The sequence below is a fragment of the Poecilia formosa genome, unplaced genomic scaffold (genome assembly GCF_000485575.1).
Source record: "Poecilia formosa unplaced genomic scaffold, Poecilia_formosa-5.1.2 Scaffold102, whole genome shotgun sequence".
Classification (NCBI taxonomy): domain Eukaryota; kingdom Metazoa; phylum Chordata; class Actinopteri; order Cyprinodontiformes; family Poeciliidae; genus Poecilia; species Poecilia formosa.
The window spans coordinates 228,961-244,699 of NW_006800041.1; the positions used below are offsets into that span (position 1 = coordinate 228,961).

Here is a 15,739-nt window from a genome sequence, read left to right on the forward strand (position 1 = left end):
ACCCCTCTAAAGACTGCTCTTATTTCTGTAAAGTTTGGACTCTGTGAATACTTTTTGAAAGCAGTTAAACGGCTTATTTGCAAGATTTTTGGATGGTTCTTTTTTGTGGGGAACATTTTGACAAGTGGAGACCGCACTGGTGTTCATTGGCCATGGAATCTTAAAGTCTCAGTCTTGTCTCTAGGGAAATCCTGACAAAAGCTTATAGTAGCCCAATTTATTTTGACTCCCTTTTTATCTTATCTATCCTTATAAGACAAGTGAAAACATAATTCCTGGAAGACCTAACACTGAGACAAATGAGTTATGATAAAGTTCTTATGGGAGTGGTAATTGAGAACTAAAAGGTTCTGCAAAACAAAACAGGATTAAATGCACAACAAATAAATTTCTGGAGACAACAACCCTGCTTTAGATGCGAAATGTTTAAAAAAAAAAAAAAAAAGAAAGAAATCTACGTAAAAATAGGGCGCAGCGTTTTTTGTTTGTTTTTTTTTTTCACTTTTGGGCTTCTATGTTTCTCAGCATAAGGACCCTAGTTATGTCTATCACTTATACTGTGTTGTACTCTTGCTCCCTCCATCTTTTATTTTTCACTCTTTCAGTCCACCTGGGCCTGGCTATATCTGCGTTTTAATTGCCTGTGTTACAATCCCTGCAGTGAAATTCAGCACCTCGTTAAAGCTTTAGGCAAAACCTGATTCATTCAGCGAAGATCAGGCAATTAAAGGGATGTTGGCATGGTGTTCCTTTTGGCTGATTTATTGATTGGCTGACTGCGGTTGGCTCCGTCTTCCATCAAGGCTCTTTGCTCATGATGTCTCTCCAAAGTCCCATTTTTTGAGGCAAATTAAAATCCAGTGAGCTCGTGCTGTTGTGAGGTATTGACGGCTGCATTTTAGACTTTTGTTTATTCATTTAGCAGATAAGGAAATAATGAATTTAGCGTGTTTATAGAAAATAAATTAAAAAAACATAGATTGTAGATCATTTGAGAAATTATTATTTTGTCCTACAGCAACTGTCATACGAGTTGCGTACATGTACTCTGTCTGTGTAAGCTTCTAGGCTGCTGCTCGTTTTTCTAAAGGGCCTCTTAAGTGAGACTTCTCCCGGCTGACTGTTTTCATTTCATTACAATGCTACCATAGAGCAAGCATTTACATAGATGATGGAATGTCATCTTAATTTTGTTGAAAACTTGAAAATATTGAAGTACTGGCAACATCATCTAATGTTAACTTTAAGTTTTCAACTCACAAAAGGTTGCCCGATCTGACTTCATGTTTCTTTTATTCTTTTATTACTGGTGTAGGTTTAATCATCCTAGAATCTATGTAAGTTGCCATGCCAATTTGTGACTTAAAAAGTTGCAAAGAATAGCAGAATATGTGTTTGGGGATAAAAATAAATAAATTTAAAAAAACGAACCCGTGTTAAAAATGCAGTGTTTTTCTTTTTTCTGTCTGTAAGTGCAATGCTCGGTCTTTAATTTGAGCCGCACACTGGCACAGATGATTAATGGACTTCCTATGCACTCAGATAGGTTCTCAAAGGTGATTTAAAGGTATAATAATCCTTGACGATATTGCTCTGTGGTTTCAGGGCCATTAAAATAACACCAAAGGTGTCAGAGGAACATAAACAGTTCATTTAAAACAGATTGCTGGTGTAGCATGGGACGGGGCCCGAGACCCTGGGGAGCTGTTGCAAAGGAGCCACTGGACGTTAGCACGGAGGAGAAATACAAAACATTTAGTGTGGCTCACTTCTCAGATTTCCTGGCTAATCCAGGTGATGCATGCAAATAGGTTTGTGAGCAGTTGATTACTTCACACCAACTATTCACTTTGGCTCTATGTGCACAACTAATACAAAATGACTGCTTAACTCGGTGTCTTTAACAGTTTTTAGAAACTCAAAAACTAAAAAAAATGTTTGTTAAAAATTTTATGAAGGTCTACACTAAGAACAAGATAGCATTTGAACTGTCGCTGGAAAACCTGGAAAACCACAAGCTTTTAAAAAAAAAAAAACCATTGGGTGCTGAAAAAGTTGAAAAAAGAACATTTTGACTTGTAAATCTAAGCTTAACCTTATGCGAGTCATTTAACCTTTAAGCTTGGTTTATTTACTGAGACCAAGATATAAGTTAATTGTGAAAGGCATATGTAAACAAGCTGCAGGACATGAGAAGGAACCATATGCTCTAATGGCTAGATTTGAAAAAGTGACGACTGATTTGAGAGTTGCATGTTTTTTTGTGTGTTTTCTTCAGGGGCATAAAACAATTAGGAAACCTGGATGCTTTTGGTGTTTTATGAGTGTTTTAAGCAAGGCTATTTCATACAATAGAGACCACAGAAAGTAATAAAATCTTACACTTCTTTTCCTGCTTAGCTGCAACCATCCTCTAAAAACGGCCCAACTTACTGATTCCGTCACCATAAAGGATTTAATTGACACAAGTCAAATATAAACAAGATCTGCTTGCAGCTATGAAAGGATTGAAAGTGAGTTTGAGTTCAAGCTCAAGTTCGCCTACTCTGCACGCAACATCACACCACCCATCATGTGTTCACCGTTTGATATTACCTCATTTTTCATATCGTCAGATTTGAAGTTGCATGAAGAAACACACAGATCTAAAAGGTATAGCCGTTAAAAAGCATTATGGCTTTGTAACTACATTGGAGAAAATTTTAAAAGTGAGAAAAAAAAATCTAAAATTTGTTCTAAAATTCTTTAAAAATATCTTTGAATGATAGGCTTTCCATTTGAAGGTTCAGTACTTAAAGAATAAAAAAAATAGTAATTACGTAAAGAAATTAATGCAATGTAATGCATTTTAGACCACTATCATCTCGTATTGCATCATAATTTTTTGATACCTAATCAGCATGTAGATATTGATAGAAATGTGCCTGCAGTATGGAGAACCATCAACTAAAAGTGTAACTGACCCCTAAATAAACTTTTTTTGCTGATAAACTGTCTAAATATGTTACTCAGCCTTTTATCTTTGTTTCTATTCAAATTGTGACATGTTCGCAATTTGAATAAGTTTGTTTATTTCCACAATAGTCAAATTTGGCCAATTAGGAGTTGGAATAACGGCCGTGGCCCTCAGAACTAGAAAGAGGGAATTCCAGGGAAATGCAGAGGATCCAAAAGGACCTTCTCATGAGGAGCAGCTTTCAAATCAGCAATAGATTGGAAAAAGCTACAATTTAATCCAGTCTTCTCATCATTTGCATCTCACGGCAATAGCTTTGTCATCAAAACACCAAGCAGTAAACTGTCTACCATTGCCTGACCTTTACTTCTCTGAAACATTTAGGGGAGCTGGCAAAAGAAAAGACGTCAAAAGTCTTCTGCTAAAATATGACACAAAAGGGAGAGGATATATTTTGTGTACTCTTGGCTGTCAGGTACTCTAAATACCAGACAGCAGTCAGAGAGTCATATAAAGGGGCCCAGTCAAATCAAAAAATTCTTTGCTAAGTCTTTCTCAGACTGGAGAACATCACTGTAAATTTCCTCACACTAAGGAAAAACTCACAGACACAAATACAGCTGTGAAGGGTCATCTTTTAATTCTGTCAATTTGGTACATATTCAGTACAGACAGGACAACATACATGACCTTTGCTGTGGCAGGATTCATAGCAGTGCTTCTCTTATGACAGCTGTTTACTGAAGTTGTGAATGTAAATGTAGTTCTCTGGAAGACGGATTTGTTGCTTGAAAATAAAGACGAGCCATTAGCAGTCACAATCTACATAAATACACCTCTCTTATACATTTATTATAGCCATTTTCTGCTCAGATTGCAAATAAATCATAAGGATATGCCTGTCTGTTGTCATGACTTCTGTGCTCTTCAGGTGCTAGACTGACATACGAGATGCCATATGTCCAAAGCTGCATCTTCATAGCTCTCTTGACTTGCACATTTTTCAATTGGATGCACCACACCAAAACTTGCAATGTAAGCAAGCATGTCCAAACCGAGCAGAATATCAATAACCAACCTCTTAAAGAGGTAATGGCCACCTCTGCACACTCTGCACTGAAGGTGACTCTCTTTTAGTAATGGCTGTCACAAAGACCTATGTTGCAACTTGAATTGATCTGCAGTTATATTGTCTCCCTCTTGTTCTTAAAACCTGTGCATCAGTTTCTGTGGTGCATGCTGATGCCAAGGTCATTTTGAACGTAAGAATGATAGAGTCTGACATTAGCCCCATTGCCTCTGAATGGGCAGATGCTTTGCTTCGGAAAGTAGGTTGCCAAGTGTCTGCTTTGATAACCCATTGGGGCTGGCTGAGAAGAGTTGGCAGGCTTGTGTAGAGAAACTCCCTGTGCGTTTACTCAGTGTAGATAGACTCGGCTGTGCTACCATTTAGAGGACAATGAACACACAAAATTGGTTAGCCACACACACACATATGCACGCACGCAAACACAAACACACACACACACACACACGCGCACACACACACACACACACACACACACACGCACGCACACACTTTGCTGTAATACCCATGAATCCACAAAGCTGTACAGCTATTCTATTATATGATGTACAGTTTCATGACTTTTTAAAATTATGTTTTTTTAACTTTATAATTTATTAAGTTAAAATGAAAAGGCTATGTTTAACAAGATAATCTTCTATTTTGAAATCTCAAAAAAAAATAAAAAAATTCTGAAGTTATTGGAAAAACGAAATGTATTTAAATGTCCCAAGACCAGCATAATTTTACATTTTACTGCCTTTAGTTAATTACAGCCCATTTGTCAATCTACAGTACTATTATTCCATCTGCCACTTCTATTAAAAGCTAGAAAGGTTATTGCCTTTGTTCAGCGATTTGAAACGTCCCATATATTATCTTATATATGTCTTTGGAGCATCACAGTCAGTATGGCACTATACTGACTGTAGTCATTCCCACATGGAGTCATTATTCTCATTTGAACTGCACAAAAACTCAAAGCAAGTTACAATTAAAGTTTTAGTCACATTCATCACAGTAATTGAGTTATATGCTCCTAATCAAATAAAATGCTTCAAAATCAAAAAGCTCTACACTTTTAGATATGCTCAGTTCATGCAGTGTAAAGACAATGAAAATCCCAGTTTTATAAGCAGCCAATAAGATTTGGTGAATTTGTCAACTGCAACAGTATGTCATGGCTAAGGAAATTAAATAATATTTAAGCCTATTGGTAAAATTTACCATGCATATTTTTTGTTTCTAAAAAGTGTGTGTATATTAAAATGTTTTAATATAATAAGTCAACAAATTCATCATTTCCATAGCTAAAGTGCCTTTTAGATTTTCAAGCCTTATCACTGGCATATTTCTTAGGGACTTTTGAGGTAAAGAAAAAAGGAAAAAAATAATAAAGGAAAGGCTGGAGGACAGGTGACTTACATTTTCATAAACATCTTGAAAATGCCAGGTCACTGTGGTTTGCTTATATATTATGTTTATTGACATATTGAGCTGAGGTCTTTTCATATCTCACTGGGGGACCTCAAGTGTTGTTTTAATCCTGTCAACATATTGCTATTTTGCATCCAATAATCTTGGAGTAATTAGAACTAAAAAACAAGATGACAAATCTTAAATGAGTGTAGCCGAGTATCAAATTAGCTGTACACTAGAAATATATATGTGCAATCCATGACTGTAAGTACTGCTATAGAAAGCAATTGAGGAATAGTGGAGTTGATAACTCAATTAATGCACCAGGCGCACTTTTAGCTTTTAGGGATGCAAATCCTAAACTTTCAGGCGCTGAAGTTTCCCACTGTAACAAAGTCTCATGTAATTTGGGTGACGCTTCAGAATACTACTATTATCTTCAAAACATTTATACTGTCTTCAAATTGAAACCCCAACCGCAGTTTCAAAAATGGCCTGTCAGGCTCCCTCCATTTCCAGTTAATCATCTGTGTGGCTCATTTTGTGGTGACCCTCAAGTGACTGTCTATAGTATTGAGCAATAATAATCAAGGCTATAGCAGAGGGCACAGAAAACAGCGGCATGAATGTGATGAAGGTTGTCCATTATTTGCTGCAAAGACCCGAATGCTCTCAATAAGGTTCAGGTAAGACCAACATTATTAGAAAAGCTCAGAAAGGGAGGCAGGCCAGTGTCCCTTGGATTTACTGGGGGCAAAGTCAATCATAACCAATTTCGCATTTCTTGTGTGCGAATGCATCTTGTCCAGTGTGGAAGTTGCTGTGTGTTTTCAGTGTTTGTGTGTGCGCAGGGGGTGAGGCTCCTTTGAGTGGCACACCTTTCTGCGCTCGTCTCTTTCACTACAAAATTGCTTTACAAATTAGAGAGCATCCTAAACCAAAATTTAAAATATTCATGTGACCTATTACTTTGTCCTCTAGCCTCGACTTGACCCCATCTATTGGCTTAAAATTCAGGATAGATGAGCATTTTAAACTGCAGAAAATTATACCTGCTCATGGTAGCAACAATATGACAAGAAAGAAGCATAAGTGAGGCAACATTGTTGCTATCAAATGTGTTAAAGATTATTTATGGCAAAATATATCCAAACACCTGCAGGAATATTATTAAAAGTCAAAACATAACATGTTAAATTCACCAATAAGGCGTTCAAAACAAGTGAATACAAAATGACCCTAAAAATACACAAATGGATAAATGCATAAGAATGTCCCTTCTATGGAAGCACATAAGAACTTTAAATAGAATGAGACCAAATCATAAGTATGTTTTGATTATTATCTTTCAAAAGTGCTTCTCTGTACCCCCATTCTCTAATCTAACTATTAACAGAATTACCATCATGCTTGAATCTAACCGCGTCCTGCTGCTTTCTGTTTTCTCTTATCGTCTTTGTCCATCGTTTTTGTTGTCTCTCCGCTCCCACACTGTTTGCCGCTTCATGTTTTGCCACAACATATCTGGCAAATGCATCTGGCACAAGTGTTAATGTCTTATCAAATGTGGAACAACATAATTTGTTTGATGCCTGCGCAACAGGGAGACCAACTCCAAGGGAGACAACAATCCAAGGATTTTAAAGACACTGATAGGGATTGTTAACAGAGGGTAACTGACAGTCTTCAAAGCTGCTTTTTCTAAGAAGTGTGACAAAAGAGCAGCAGTAGGGGAGGTATCTGCCCCTGTGCCAGATAGCATGTAAGTTTTGGTGACATCTTGCATGTTGACCAGTGGTGGTGAAAAACTGTGATGTTATCAGGGCTTACGAGCATATGGAGTCCTGGGATAACACACATGCAAGCCTTTGTCAGATGGTGAGATTACATCTCCCTCTGATCTTTAAAAAAAAAAAAAAAAGTGCTGCCCAGCCGTATAGGCCAGATGGTAAACAAAGATCACAAAATACTCCACTGTTGGAACGCAAGAAAACTCAAGTCACGTCTGGGAGACTAAACAAGCATTAACAAAATTATGTTCACAGTTTTACATCAGAGATTTTATTTTCTCATTATCAGTCGTTGCCGACAAGATTATTAATCAGCAGAGACAAAGAAATTGGACAGAGATTTCCTACAAGATACCAGAGATGGAACTGACGACGAGAGGGAGGAAGTGGAAAAAAAAAAAAATCCAAATAATTCGGCTTAGCTTGATAATAAATCTAACCTTCATTTAAATGATGTCAGAACATATGGCCGTCCATGTGAATTCGGCTGTTGCGATGACATGAGTTAGTGATGTTTGGATCTGATGTAAAGCAATCTTGGGAGCCACTCAGTGAGAATGAGTAGCTGTGTGGTGGTAAATAACTGCTACTATACATCTTATTTTATCACATTTTGATTATGTATTTCTCAACAACTTTATCTCCTGATCCAGGATGTGTTATAAGATTAAAAATCAGGTGAGGGCCAGCACCCAGGACTGTAAAACAATGTGCCTTGCTTTCTTCACAAAAAATTTCCACAATAATGTGAGACACTGTAACATATAGCAGAACTACCCTGCTATGTGCTGCATAATACATAAGAGTAGCTCTGATCTGAATTGAATAAATAAATTAATTGAAGAATTAATTTAATTCACTCTGAAAGTAGAATAAATCCCAAAAAGAGAGCAATGAAAGTCCAAAATTACTTCTGTATCTTCCTGCTGGGGAATGCTGAACAAATCATATTCCTGACAATCAATCAATCAATCTATAAATAAATAAATAAATGAATAAATAATTTAGAAACAAAATACAGCATCTGAAACCAGAGCTTGTAACAAGCTCTAAGTTAATCAATACTAACAATCTTTGAATGAGTTGGAGGGCAGCTTTGCTGAATCAAAATAAATCCCAATAAACATGTGTTTATTGAATACCTTCATTTTTGATAGATCAGAATAGATTAGCTTACTGAATCGTCCTACACAAGCGAGGACTATCGAACAAACTGCAGTCGATGTCTAGGGTTAAAGGAGCAATTCAGAACACACTAATATTAAGTTTTTCCCTCTGTAGACTTATAAATGAAAAGGGAAATTTTAACAAATAACAGGCTAATAATAGCCCTTCCTATCTAAAAGAACTAAAAGATATTAGTATAGTATTAAATAACCGCAGCTGCAAACATAAAATTAACCAAAAAATCAGAAGGACTTAACCAGGTTCTGCTGGAGCCACAACACCAAGCAAACCCCCAGAATGTATCTGACAATCAGGAGCTCAGCAAAATCTAACAGATATGAATATTCATAGATCTGAGTCAGAAAACAGGACTTCAGCTCCTTCCTGTACAACACCACATCTGACCGAGCAAATATTATATCACCCAAACATTAGCATTATAATAACAGCAGAAACTCAAAAATAGCAACAAGAGCATAATCATTAACAGTCAAAAAAGAATCTTAGCAGCATGTATCCAGAGCTACAATTTAGAGTTATGCTAACCAGAGAATCGCATGAACCGCAGCAGCATTCTGATTATCAGCTCATGAACACAAACATTAAACAACAAAAAAAAAGAGCAGATAATATGGCAGCTAAAACTAATAAATCACGCAGAAGAACAGCTGTAGCTTACCGGCTATCTGGAAAATCCTCAGCATTCTCATTCAAGGTGGAGTAAGCTTTTCCTCGACTGCCGTTGCCGCCATCATCACATTTGTCACCAACTTGTTCGGCCTTAGCAACACAAAACTTTCCCGCCAATTCTTCTTCTTCTTCTTCTTCTTCTTTTCTTTTTTTTTTCTTCTTCTTCTTCTTCTGTGGCGTTTTCTGACAGTTTGCAAACGCTGTGCATTACTGCCATCAATTGGACGGAGATGTAATTCAGAAATCTATTTTTTTTTATATATCTTCAAATCACAAAACATTCGCACACATACTAAATCCTTGCAGCTAATTTTGTAACCACTTCTTTTTCGTCTTCCACTTGATTTTTATTAGCGGTTGGAAAGAATCGTTTGGTGTACATTATCGCCACCTACTGGTTTACCCGCATCTTCCATGCAGGACCGACAGTCAGAGGGATCCAAGTATCGAAGGTCATTAACTTCATTCAGCGATGCTGATTGGCCAAATGTTTATTACTTTCCCTAACAACCACATATGATTGGCTACTTAGTTACCCTAGTGGGTTGCTCGCCCCAGAAGATTACTAACAGGAGTCTGTCTGGAAAATGTATCGTTAAATGAGAGTTAGCCTACTTGGTGGATGTGTAAATAATTCTGATTACATTTAGGCACACACGATTAGAGAAAAGTGCTCAATTCAAACTTTTGATAATGTTTATAGGTCATATTTAGATTTTCCATCCCCCCCACCCTCCACATTAGATAGGGCGGGGCCCCAGCGCCACCTATGGACCAGCCGCCACTGGGGTCTCTGCCTCCCTCGCTGCTCTCCTAAGGCAGCTGAGCTGCAGATCGTTGTTGCCATAAAAGTCTTCAACAAGAGAGAAAAAAAAGTTACGATAGTTTAGTTGTTTTGAAAAATAAGTTGTGGGATCTGAAAAGTGCTTCTTTTGTCTGACCGATGCCTCGTTTGCCTGCCCATCCCCACACTTGTCCGTCTGTCTTACCCACGTTAGTGGGAATTTTTTATATTTTGCCAGTGGTGAGGTTTTGCTCTCACAACTGTTGTTATATAATATTGAATAGCTGTCATCTTTCTGAATCAATAAGGTAGCTCTCAGTCTCTCAATATCCTTAACTCTTTCCTTGCTGCTGCTTCCCCCTCACTCATCAAAGACATTTTCATTATACTTTAGTGACACAGTCAACTTCCCCCATATCCTTTCACAATATTTATTTCCCTTTTCTCTTTTCTTATACAATTGCTCTTGGTCAATTTTTTATGTAGCTGCCAGTCTGTAAAAAGAGCAGGTCAAAAACACAGTCACCCTCAAGGGTTCATGCAGAGAGGTCACTGCCAGCAGGGCCTCTTGACAGCTGGATGCTCGTTATCCAAGGCGGATAGTGGAAACAAATTAGATCCCTGCAGTGGAGGGAGCTGTTCAGACTCTACAGGTGTGGATGAATGACAGTGAGGATAGCCATGAAATCTGCATTACTTGACACTACAGGTGATTTTTTATTTTTTATTTTTAGGCAATTAGCCATGCTAAAAACATGTACTTTAGAAATGCATTTATAAATGTCAATATTAACTATTTTCTTTGAATAGTATAAAAAACAAAGAGAAGTGATCGATTTAGCTATTTAGGTTTAAACTGTAAATTTCTGCTTTGCTTTGTTTTTGTCATGCTATTTTGCACTAAAACTTGTTTTTGCAGGACCCAATAATCTCGTACCTGCTCACCCTGCATTCCTCAACAAAAAGCGTTTCTCTTCTCTTAAAAAAGACATAGGCCTATTTAACAAGGAATGTAGTGCCTTGAACAGGGAGCAAAGGACAGGGAGCAGTTGGTGCACCATTAAGAAATGGCCTCTAAACCACATGTGACAATAGCCAAGATTGCATTTGAACCCAATTCATTGCAGTAAAGTGGCTATTCGAGCTGTGGTGGTGGAAAATTTGTGTTCCTGGAGTGAGATAGTGGAATGCAGATAGTATGACTTGTTTGCTATATCTATGTGCAACTCCATCTCATTCCTGAACAGTACCACTTATGTCCTAGAGAGTGTAATACGTCAACACTCAAGTAGGTTTGCATGGAAATACATTGAGGAAGAAAATCAGAGGAGGGATTTTTGAAGAGGTCAAATATAATATCTATGTGCTTGTCTTTCAGGGATGATGGAGGTACACCACTTAAATTTGGCAGTACACAGTTGTCTTTGCTCGGTTAAACATAGTCATTATGTCTTTGACTGACAAATGGTATATAAACGATTGATGAATGTTCCCCCAGTGACAACGTGGGATGTTTTAGTAGCTAAAGTTTGTTAGCTGGCAAATCACATCAAGGACTTTTAACTGGATGCAATGAACAGAGGACAGAAGTGTGAAATATTCCAGAGACACTCTGCCAATCTATTTTTCAGGGAATGGGCCTCATTCTGTTGTCTGTTAAAAATTCAGAAAGCCTTTATAATCAGTTCCAAACTTATAATGTTTAGTAGTACCAGTAAAATACTAAAATGTAACGGGAGCACTCTACCCATTTGTATTGTTGGGATTATAATATGAAATATCTTGAATCCACAGATATATTGAGCAATATGACCTACAAACACTTATGTACCATGTTGTAAATGTTCATTATTAATTGTCAGACAAATTTATTTAAAAGGAAGTTATGACCAATTACCTGTTCAAGGATTGCTTTGACTCTTGCAAAGGACTCAACATCCAACAAAGAACATGTTGGTTTGCGTGAATGTCCATTTAAATGTCTAATCCCAAACGCCCATTTTTACAGCTGTCATTTCAATGCGGCTTATGTAGTGAGAATCCACATTGGAATGCAAGTGTCATCATGACCCTTACAAAATAAGTGCAATTTGTCAGATTGAGTAGCTTTACTTCCTGCACATGTTAAGCTATTTTGTCAAAAAAAAAGAAAAAAAAAAAGGTTTACTTATCTCAGGATTACCAATATGTAATAAAATATATATATTTTAATTCTGCTTTCTAAATTTCACTTTCAACTCATCTTTCTGGTACCTTTTCATTTTTTAAAAGAGGTATTATAATTATAAAAAAAACAGGGCAGCTGCTCTTTGAAGCGCTGCAGCACAGGAAGACAGTCATTTTTGTCAAACAGAACCATCACTATGTTAGCATTTTTAGATACTGTACATGGCATGTTTAAGTAGATTATTGTGACCCAGAAAAGAGAAGCACTGCAAACATTTGGTGAAAGTGTACCTGAACTTTGTTTTGTAACAGATGAATGCAAATCTGCTTTTTGAGAACAGATTTGCTTTTGAGTGCCAGTGAAGAAGTCAGAGAGACAGCAACAATCTGCAGAAGATAGGTATGTTGCCTTTGTTAGATGGATATTAGGCTAAGTATAATGAGATTGCATTACTTGTGTTGAGTTGAAGAAGGCACTGGGGATTCTGGTGTGGCAGGATTGGGATAAATTGATAGTGCTTAGAGGGAAGGAGGACTGGCAGGTGAAATTAACCTGTGTGAAAGATGTGGGACCAAGACGGAAGAGGTTTTGCAGTTGTAGTTATCTTGATACTTGGATAATATATTTGTTGGAAGGACAAGACATTACTGGCTTGTTTCGGGAGGCATTGAAAGTGTGATGAACTCAGAATGGAAATGTAGGACAGATGGCAGAGGCACTTGTGAAAGGTTTAACGTTGTTTTGAGAGAGGTTTTTTTGTAATATCACAGTATTACAGATTCCTTTTCTTGTCAGCTAGATGGTAGTTCTGTTCTGATGTATACTAAGATGCAGCCAGTCTTTTTTGGGAAAAAAAATATTGGAATACTTTCAGATTAAAGCACATGAAAATAACATTTGAGAAAAGATTCAAAAGAGAGATGCTAACTGCAGCAGAGACATATTGTAGTGCAAAAGCAATACAGGCAAAGTATTGCCTGAGTTGAGAGCATAAGATGAGTGACAGCCTAATTTTGCTTTCCCTTCTATATTTATGTCTTCAGTTTGACCACTGCTTTAAGACGAAAGAACTACTTTGACAATTTACTGCACAAAAACATTGCAGGCTTTGTATGTGAACAGAAGTCTCCTGACAGATATCTCTTCACGGGTACCATAATAATGAAACATGTTGGATGGGTGAGTTAGAAGCTTCATCAGTAGTAGGTTTTCTTTCTGTAGAATCAAGTGGAGAATGAAGAATGTATCAATAATGATAAATACTGGATGTGGGATGTAAATAAAAGCTTGTGCAGTCTAATTTCAAGCACAATTTGGAATGGGAAGATGGTTGGTCTTATTTCTGGAACATATCTTCTTTCAATGATTTCTACTAGAAAGGTTTTCAAATGAATGCAATGGTATGTCCAATGCCTGAAAGACAAGGAAGTTTCTCTATGTGAACCAAACAGATGACTCTGGGTTTATTGGCTGAATTCTCTATTTCTATCTCTATCTCTATCTCTCTCTCTCTCTTTTTTTTTTTTTTTTACATAAAATGATTTTTCCAAGAGAAACTGGAGAACTTCGCAATCATGGTCCTCAAGTAATCGGATAGATCAAGATAATGATCAAGAGACAACAAAACAAAACTCTGCATGTAGTTATGGAGAACATTGTGACAACAACCTGGAGTAAGCAACAAACAAATTCACACTACTTTTGCACTACAGTTTGTGAATTTGCTGAGTCATGGTGGCCCAAAGGATGCATCCAGTGGTTTGGGATCATAACAGTATAAGAATGTTGTTTTAGGCTCCATTTTCAGCACTCATATTACATTGTTGTTGTTTTTGTGTGGTGTCATTTACTATCATTACAGCAATTAGCAAAGATAAGTATGATGCAAAAATCATGGGCAACTTGAAATTAAACAGATTTTTTTTTTTATGTTGCACATTTATTTCCAAGTGGACCTACTTCTCGACATGATACAAAAAAAAGCTTCTAACAAATCTGAAATATTGCCAAATCTTTTAAGCAGTCAAACATCACACGCAAATACACTTCTACCATTCAGTTGTGAGTAATAACACATTATAATGCAAACTCAAACTGAAGTGGTTCAGTTAAATTGTGTCTGTGAGATTAATCTCTGGGTACCATTTGACCATTATTCCAGTGCATACACTCATGTGTGCATCCTTCAGGCACTGAAATTCCTGCCATCGCACAATGTCACAACAATTTTTTTCCTACTTGGGAAAATTTCCTTTCATTTCACTTCCTCTGAGGCATAACAAAGACCACTCAAGCTAGTATATTGGCAATCAAATAAATTTGCCTCTACCTCAATATTTAATGAGCTGAGCAAATTAGCCATACAAAACAATCTAGTGAGCCTTTCTTTTCCACTTTGCTGATAAACGTGGTGAGGAAAGCAGCTTAGAAAGCTTATTACAGCTGAGCCAACACTTTAAACCCATGAGTAGAGTGAGGAGTATATTGTAGTTGCAAACATTTTTTAAAGCCTCATGAACAGACACAACACACACATTCACACAAACATGCAAAAATCAACCAGACTGATGCTACAAAGCAGTATATAAGTCTATTCATCAAACAACAAACTGTTACACAAACTCTAGATTTATAATAGGGTCAGCACTTTTAAAATGGGTGAAAGACATAGTCATGACTACTTAAGTCAGTCACATCACAACCCCCCAGATCAGTGATGAGGTACCTGAGATATGCGTTTCTTGAATGTTAATTAAAATGTGGAGTGAACCTTGACAACCCTCAGACGCCACAGTAACTTAATTAGCTCATTAAAAAGCCGGTTAAGAAAACAGTTGATGAAGCTTTACCAAATGAGATTAAGTCAGATTGTGTCTCATTGTAAGGTTTTATAGGACAAATGGTGGTTATCAAATCTACAAAGAGACTTCAGGATATGTTTCTCATGAGGGGTTGGGTTTAACAAAAGAAAACATCACAGGAAGGGGATTCAATGTTTTATATATATATATATATATATATATATATATATATATATATATATAATTTAAACATTTTAAGGCTAGTACAACACTGTACAAACAAGAAATGTTCTTCAATGAACAATGTTGATTGACCTGTTTCTAATATGCAAATGAGTTTGTGGTGCAGAGAGTCGTGCAGACCATAACATGCTGCTGCAACTTGCCGATTGACAGGAAACATGGCACGAACAAGAAAGCTGTCAGCTGCAGTTATAAACAGGATTATAAAATTCATTCAGGAATGTAATTCAACACTTTGTGTTGTGAGATGTTTATCCCTGTCAGCTGTGTACTTTAATCTGAAGCAAGCAAGAAAAAATAAATAAACCGGGGCAGTTGGGATATAAAGTGGTAGATGAAAGAAGACAAAGTATCAGGGTAGATAGAAAAAAAGAAATCGATATGTGTTTAAGACAGGAAACAAAACAAAAAAAGAGGTAAAATATAACTAACAGAAGTTAATCATTCATAGTAAACTTCAAAAAAACTGATCTAAAAAAAATTGCTGTACACGTGTAGGAAAAAAGGACACTTACATTTCATAAAGCAGCTACTTACAGATTTTATTTTTTCATCAAAAGAAAAAGGTTCAGCTTGTAAATTAAATTGATTGTACATTGTCTTATTTTTTCCCCAAAATGAAAATAATGAAAGAACTGATGGTTGCCTCAATACTT

At 36.7% G+C, this 15,739-nt stretch overlaps 1 long non-coding RNA gene across 1 annotated transcript in view; it reads right to left on the minus strand.

Moving 5' to 3' along the window:
• LOC103142814 (uncharacterized) overlaps positions 1–9,270 on the minus strand; it is a 31,509-nt gene extending 22,239 nt beyond the window's left edge. Inside the window, exon 1 of the long non-coding RNA XR_001662966.1 lies at positions 9,078–9,270. This is a non-coding gene — a long non-coding RNA (uncharacterized LOC103142814). The remainder of the gene's footprint in view (positions 1–9,077) is intronic.
• Between the last annotated feature and the right edge of the window lie 6,469 nt (positions 9,271–15,739).